Source organism: Acipenser ruthenus, chromosome 53, assembly GCF_902713425.1.
Source record: "Acipenser ruthenus chromosome 53, fAciRut3.2 maternal haplotype, whole genome shotgun sequence".
NCBI classification, from domain to species: domain Eukaryota; kingdom Metazoa; phylum Chordata; class Actinopteri; order Acipenseriformes; family Acipenseridae; genus Acipenser; species Acipenser ruthenus.
The window spans coordinates 4953176-4961478 of NC_081241.1; the positions used below are offsets into that span (position 1 = coordinate 4953176).

General features: G+C 38.0%; 1 long non-coding RNA gene across 1 annotated transcript; it reads left to right on the plus strand.

Annotated features, from left to right (window-relative positions):
* Positions 1-858: 858 nt before the first annotated feature.
* On the plus strand, positions 859-8044 carry LOC131723158 (uncharacterized). The gene is made up of 2 exons (XR_009320150.1): positions 859-974; positions 7270-8044. It is a non-coding gene; the product is annotated as an uncharacterized LOC131723158 (long non-coding RNA).
* The last annotated feature ends 259 nt before the right edge of the window (positions 8045-8303 follow it).

Below are 8303 nucleotides of genomic sequence, written 5' to 3' on the forward strand. Positions count from 1 at the left end.
ATTCAAGGCAGTAAATAATTAACATATCAGATATTATAATTCAATCAGAATGGTCACAGCTCTGATTATTGCTGGTACATATGGATAGTTTCATGCCAGATTAAACCAACTCCAAAAACTAGGCTTTCTGTAAAGCGTGATTATTGTGTGTTTGATGCACCTGCTTAAAAACCAAGAATGTATGACTTCACTGTGGAGCATACTGTATGTACCCTATTCACATACTGCAAGATCAAGGCACTGTAAAAACAGGATTGGATTACATTTGTTTTAAACAAATCTTGATCAGGCTTTTATATCACTAGGTTATTAGTGAGTTATATAATCGGTTTACACATATTTAACTGGAAAAGTAAACACAGTGCAGTAAAATTGTTGTTATTCAAGAACTGTAATTATACAAATATTCTGTGGATGGTGTCATGGTTATTAAAATAGATTGTTCAGTCCCAGAGGTTCCAAAGTTCCCAGTTCATTCTCTGGGAATGAACATTTTATTCTAATAACCATGACACCATCCACAGAATTTTTGTATAATTACAATTTGAATTGAATAATAACAATTTTACTGCACTGTGTTTCCTTTTCTTTTTAAACACCTGAAGAAGGGCTTTTGCCCAAAATGTCCTGAAAATAAAATATTTATTTAATCTTTTAAACCTTTTGTGTACATTTTTTAAAAACCTTTTATTTCATAAGCCTTCAATTTTGTACACTGCAGTTTTTATATATATATATATATATATAATATATATATATATATATATATATATATATGTATTTTATATATTTTATTACCTGTCTTGTGTCCCCACACAGCCTGTTCAACCACTAATTCTGTTTTCTCCTCAATTCAGAGTCGTACGGGCTGGGGAATGACATCAGAATCTTCCTATCCCTGGGGATCCTTCTTGTCCTCTCAGTTATTGTGGGGGAAGACTTCAGAAGCAGACAGAGGAAGCACCATGGGGATGGTAAGGAAGCTTCCCTTATGGAGTACATACCATTTTCTGATTGATCACAAGTCATTCATATATACACACTGGATGAATAGAATACTAGATGAATAGAGTGCAGTGTATATATATATATATATATATATATATATATATATATATATATATATATATATATATTTATATTTGTGGTGCAGTTAATTAAATAACTGTAAATATGATCTTAGGTTAGTCTGAATTTATTCTTTATTCTCTAAACCTGACTAAATAAAAATATACTGGGACATGTTGTGAAGTTGAAACAATAAAAAAAAACATATGTCAGTTGGAATAAATAATCACCAGTTAAAAAAAAAAAACTTCTATGATATCTAAATTTATCTGGAATGAAATGGGTCCACGTATTCGTCTATCAGTACTGCAACGCATTAAAGTCAATGGTGGATTGTCTCTTCCTGATCTTAAATGATACTATTGGGCTTTTCAAGTTAGGGCTTTAAAAGCATGGACCAATGTAGACTCAGAGATCGCCTGGCGCAAGTTCATAATTCATAGTCCGCCTACACAGATTACAGACTTATTATTTACTGGCATCCCCAAGAAAACCCTAAATTTCAAATTTGGCCCCATTGTTGCAAATTCAATAAAACCTTGGTACGATGTGGAAACATTTATGGGAAGCCCCTTTAAAATTTCTCAGTCATCCCAATCTGGAATAATAATCATTTACTGATGGGAGGTAAGCCTCTTTTATACCCTGTTTGGTCAAATAGAGGTGTGTTTAGTTTTAAAGATATTTTCAACAGTAAAGTCCTTCAGACGTTCCAGAAACTCCAAGAAGACTTCTCTCTCCCAGGTTTTTCTTATTTTTGATATTTAACTCTTTGCGATCCTATGTCGGACCAGGTCCGACATTACAATTTTCCCTTTCCGGTCAGATGTCGGACCCTGTCCGACATCATCAAAAAGACGTAGAGCCTATGTCTCTAGTCGTTCTTTCTCCGGAAAAAGCTGAGAAAACCGTTCAATGGCCTAGGAGGACCATGTTGTGGTCTGAGTTTGCCAATGTCTCTCTGACCTCTGTTTTAGTTATTCTGTCTTCATTATTTGAAAAGACTAAATCAAGACATGCCTCCCCTCTAGTCGGTGCCTTGACAAATTGTCGTTTCCACCATTTCAATTTCGTCCGTCGTGCTCCCCACTGGGTTTTCCCATTTTATGTCCCCCATTAGTATGGCTTCTCCTTTTACATGCATTTCTAATGTCATTAACAGATTATTTTGCTCGGTGTCCATTATTATGCCCTTTGAATTTTTGTCCATTATTCTGACCCATATTGATTTATTGATTTGGCGTTGTTTTCTTCGTCCAGATTTAAAACCTGGGCTTCAAGACTATTTCTTATGTATAGTGCTACCCCTCTGCCTCTTCTGTCCTGCCTGTCTTTCCTATACAGTGTGTACCCACTATTATATTCATTTGCATCACTTTCAGACAACCAAGTTTCTGAAATACCTATCACATCGTAGTTACTTGTTAGTGCAGTAGCTTCAAGTTCTAACATTTTGTTTCTTGTCAGACTGGTGCATTGTACCTACATATGTTTTCACAGTGTCCAATTGTGGCTGCGTTTTGGGATAGAGCAGCTCAAACTATTTCTGAGCTGACAGAGGTTCAGATAACAAAAAATCTGGTTCTGTTTTTAATGAACGATGATTCCTCCCTGGGCCTCTCTCAACACCAGAGCAGGATACTTCTGGCAAGTTTAATCATAGCCAAGAAATCTATCTTACGGCTTTGGATAGACCCTACTCCTCCTGTGACTACTACCTGGCTCTCAAACTTCAGAAGCATTGTTCTTTTGGAATGCTCCACAGCCAGGATTAATAGGGCATGTCCAATGACTATACAGGCATGGAGTGCAACTGCAGCCAATCTGACTACTTTAAATTATTTGAACTTATCTTTCGGTGTCTTTTTTCCAAATGTGCAAGCTGTGGCAAGGGTGTAAATAGTTATTTATTTCGGTTTTCTGTGTTTGTTTTTTTATTAAAAAGAAAAAGGAAAGAAAAAATAAAATAAAATAAAAAAAACAATTGAGACAGAGAAAGAATAAATCTTGGTTATAAATCTCCCTCCCGACCTGTGAGGGTGCTGTTTAAAGGGAACAGTGTTCCCTGGACTGGATGGTTTGGCAATTCATTCCTGGGAAATGTGGAAGTCGGCCATCTAGAAAGGGGGAGGAGCCACAGTACACTAAGTCATCGCTCCAGACAGGAGGTGATGTGGAAATCGTGGATTGGAGGAAAAGCGATTGCACTCGCTAACCAAGGGGGAGTGGTTGAAGGTACAAAAGGAGATGTGGTAAAGCAAACTGTTCCTTTGTTATAGTTGCGAGAGAACTGCTGAAGGACTGTAGAGTAACCGTGAGTGCTTTGTGTTTGTTTTGTCATTCTAATTGTACTCGTTTGTTCTTGTTAGACGGCTAACAGGTACCGGAAGCTGTCACTAAAGGCCAGCACCAACCTGGACAGCACTGCGCTACTGTTCACTAACTATTTCACCAATTGCACATTAGCACTCACTCTGTACATGTGATCGTGTTTGTGTTCTGTGTGTGTTTATAGTGTGTTTATTATTTCTGGACTGAACCCCGAGGTTTCACTGTGCAGTACAGCCAGGGATTATTATTTACGGGTGCCAAATGACCCGGATTATAAAAATAAATAAAGGGTTGTTTGGCCCGTGAACTTTGTTGTCTGTCATCTGTTTAAGCATTGCATCACATCTACACCTGCACACTGCAAATCAGTTTGCCACAATCATAAAAAAAGAAAGGAGACACCCACCAATGGAATGAAATGAATCAATGTATTGAATTTGCAGATAAACATGCCCGTAAATGATTCATTAATTGAATTTGGCCCATGGCCCATTGGATCTCAATAGCTGCCCCTACGCTGGCAAAACTATAATCAACTAACTATACTAATTGAGGCCACCCTCTCCCTAGGCAAGGCACTCTGCAAGGTGGAGGCAGGTGAGGAGGGGGACCAAACAAACAACGAACGATAAGAGCTGTAGATGAAAGCTGGTAATGGGGTTAATTAAAATTTTAGAACCCCAACCCTTTTTGTGTTTGGTTGTCTTGCGAATGACCCCATCGCAATGCAGAAAATTCACTTAACACGGACCTGATCTGAAGAAGATCATCCAAAGACACAATCTAACTCAAGCAGTAAGCAGCAATGTCACAGTATGCGTCAGTCTTCCAATTAAAGCAACAGTACCACATTAGCTGTGTAGTACACAACAGAGGACCATCATTGGTGGAGTTTCCATGCGTTTTTTTTTTTAACTCGAGACATTTGCTCAAGAAAAATGTCTTGTGTAAAATGCTTTTTGGGGTTTCCATTCGCTCAATTTATTTTACTAGAGTAAACTGGGCTTTTCACCAGACGTCATGCAAATGAAGGGGAAAGGTCGGGGTTGATATGTAAATTAGCTATGCATAAAGTACTCGTACTGTTTTTGAAGATTACTAGTGAAATTTTGTTAAAATGTGGTTTCTGTGCGCAGAGAACTTGTACACGAGTAATCTAAGTTGCTGTAATAAAGCAAAATACCTCGTGCCTGGTTGGTTAATAATGTGTTTTACTGCTCTTGCCCAAATTGTTTTTTAAATGTCATTTGCAGGGTGGCATGTCATTTGTATTGAATCCGTTTCAACTCATTTATCTTACGACTCATTCATTAAAAATTAACTGGGAGGTATAAAATGAAACTGACCAACAGAAGTATTACAGATCACCATGGCTGAAAACCGGCGGAGACGTAGGACTCTAAAGCTCTGTGCCACACATCTTCCACGTATGCTCCTAAGGCTGTCTGGATTGGGAACCGTGGATGTTTTGCCTTTGTTCGGGAGCTTAAACCACCAAACATCCTCTACCAGCAAATCCTTATGTCTTGTTATCTAATGCCAATGGCTAACGAAAGGACGGTTTGGACACTTACTCATCCATCTTGCTGGTGGGAAGAGGTTGTGCTGCATCACTCTTTCATAGATCTGCAGTAGATGGAGTCCTTTCGCATCATCGGGGCAACATTCAGCATTATAGTGGAACTAGTAAAGGAGATATGCAGCCAAAAAGGAATTACGTACGGCCTCCTGTGCCAGTGGAAAAAAAGAGTGGTGATTGCTTAGTATAGGCTGACATCCTCAGCTGAATACAGGGTTAGGGTTACTCAGCTGAGTACAGGGTAGTTAGCAATGTATTTTGGGTGCATAAAACCACAGTTCATCTTTGTACTTACAAGTTTGTCAACTCCCTTGTTCAGAGGCACTGCAACACGTACATAGCTATGCCAGATGTAACTGAAGCAAAAAGCAGTGCTCTGCAGGACCGTTCTGCTTCTCCCGAATGGCACCTCTTTGATTGTTAAGTGGCGGGCGGACGTGCGTTGTCTTTGGACATAGCTGGATCAAAAGCAAGGGAATTCCTTTACAGACATTTAGTAAGCAGCTCACTTGCTCTTCGTGTTTAACTTTAGCGTCATTTTTACAACAAGGGTATTCTCAAACAGCAGCTTTAATACTATAATCATTATCATTAAGGTGAACTACACCACCGCTAACCGTAAAACCACCTATCAACCTAACAACTGACCTGCTCCCTTGCAATATTTACAGTGATGTCACTAAGGATAAACATTGTGTACTTGTCAGTATTCTTGCAGCAGCAGCATTCTGGACCAGTTGCACTATTCAGATAATTTAATTAATGTTATTTTTTTTTAGAATTAAACAAATGTAGAATGTTTAAGTTGCTATTGATGTGTTATTTTATTCTGAATAAAGCAAAACTGATGGTACTCTGTTGTGTACTGCACAGCTAATGTGGTGCTATAGCTTTAATAGGAAGACCGACGACGTCAAAATGATCTAGACAGCATTCAGAACTGGGCAGACACATGGCAAATTACATTTAATAGAGAAAAGTGTAAGGTACTGCACACAGGCAGCAAAAATGTGCATTGTAACTATCATATGGGAGATACTGAAATTGAAGAAGGAATCTACGAAAAAGACCTAGGAGTTTATGTTGACTTAGAAATGTTTTCATCTAGACAATGTGGGGAAGCTATAAAAAAGACCAACAAGATGTTTAATTTAAATCAAAGGAAGTAATGTTAAAACTTTACAATGAATTAGTAAGACCTCATCTAGAATATTGTGTTCAGTTCTGGTCACCTCGTTACAAAAAGGATATTGCTGCTCTAGAAAGAGTGCAAAGAAGAGCAACCAGAATTATCCCGGGTTTAAAAGGCATGTCGTATTCAGACAGGCTAAAAGAATTGAATCTACGCGGTGATCTGATTCAAGCATTCAAAATTCTAAAAGGCATTGACAATGTCGACCCAGGGGACTTTTTCGACCTGAAAAAAGGAGGTTACAAGATTAGATAAAGGGGCATTCAGAACAGAAAATAGGAGGCACTTTTTTACACAGAGAATTGTGAGGGTCTGGAACCAACTCCCCAGTAATGTTGTTGAAGCTGACACCCTGGGATCCTTCAAGAAGCTGCTTGATGAGATTCTGGGATCAATAAGCTACTAACAACCAAACGAGCAAGATGGGCCGAATGGCCCCCTTTCGTTTGTAAACTTTCTTATGTTCTTATATGTTCTTATGAGCACTGTGACATTGCTGCTGACTGCTTGAGTTAGGCTGTGTCTTCAGAAGATTCTGCAGATCAGATTCGGGTTAAGTGAATTTTCGGTCAACCCCACCCTGAGCACAAAAAGATTTCATTTTAATTAACCCCGACCCGATGTGGTCGACCAGATCTAGATGGGGGTGTATGTCTGGTTGGGGTCCTAACATATATGTGATTCGATGATTACATATTAGATTAGGGGGCAGATTCTCCTTTCAGAAAAACAACTACATTTCCAATGTATTTTTAAAATATGATGAAATATGTATTATATGCAATATATTTGGTTATCCAAAATATATCGTAATATACTGTTCAATCAATATATTAGACTGTATTTTCAAATATATTGTAATATACAGTGGAACCTTGCTTAATCAACCTTCAGTGTGAAGTGCACCCCACTGCACCATCTGCATTCCCAAAAAGAAAAAAAAACTATGTTAAATAACCTCAATTATACAATCAGCATGCTGTACACTGCCAATGAGTTTTTAAAAGGAAAAAATGAACTGTGTGGATGCAATTAGCTGGGTTTGCTGAAGATGGTTCTAAAGGCTATTTGTACCTAATAAAATGCTGCTCTCTTACAGACACCAATGGACAATAAACCAGCCCATCCTTCAACGATGTCCTTTGATCTGCAGTGCAGGTTTAACACCTCTTGTAATACGACACCAACAGCTCACAAGTTACAAAGAAATATCCTGCGAGGAAAAGGAGAGATCTACAAAAAGCACCACTTTGTGAAAGCAAAGTAAAAGTGTTGCTCTCTTGTGTTCTCTGATAGCATGTACAAGCTTATTGTAAGGCTGCATGACATTTAGTTTCTGAGTTTCTGAATTCAACATTGCTGATTGTATAAAGTGTTACTGAACACCCTGCAGTGTTTACTAGAAACACAATACTTTGCTTTTGCTGTATCTATTTTTCATACCTTCTTCAATTTATTCATGTTTTTTTCACACCTTATGGAAATACATTTCTCAGGAGTGTTTATCAGGAGAAGATCATTTCTCTTAAAATCATCACAGTGTATCCAGATCAGGCTCCCGCTTATAACAAAGCTGGTGCTCTGAATGAGTGATGAGTTGTGGGAACAGGAAATTAGCGTTGTGACAAGAGGGAGCATGAACTTGATACACTGCAGTTTGATTCATAATTCACACAACAATGTCAATGAGATTTGTTATGATTTCCATCTTGCACACTGAACTTACAGCACAGAGCTGCAGAGTGCTGCTGACATTACAGGGTTACTGTTAGCTTCATTAGTCACACACACACACACTCTTTATTATGTAGATGAAAATGGCATTTCTTTTGGATATGTTTATTTTGTTGTGCATAATAAATATTTTGATCTAAGTTGTCTCATTAGTATTATTCCTACTTGTCCAGTCGGCCACCTGCAGAATTGTTTGTACGAGTATGTTAATGTAAAATACCCGAGAGGATCAGCACTCAGGACCAGATCAGAATGTGCTACTCATGAGTTTCATTAAACAAAAACAAAAAAATGGAGTTGACAAAGTGAATGCCTTTAAAACTCTTTCATTGATGCAAAACTCTTAAAGATTCCAAATGGTTTTAAGAATGAAATGGTATCCAATCAGGCAAATATATT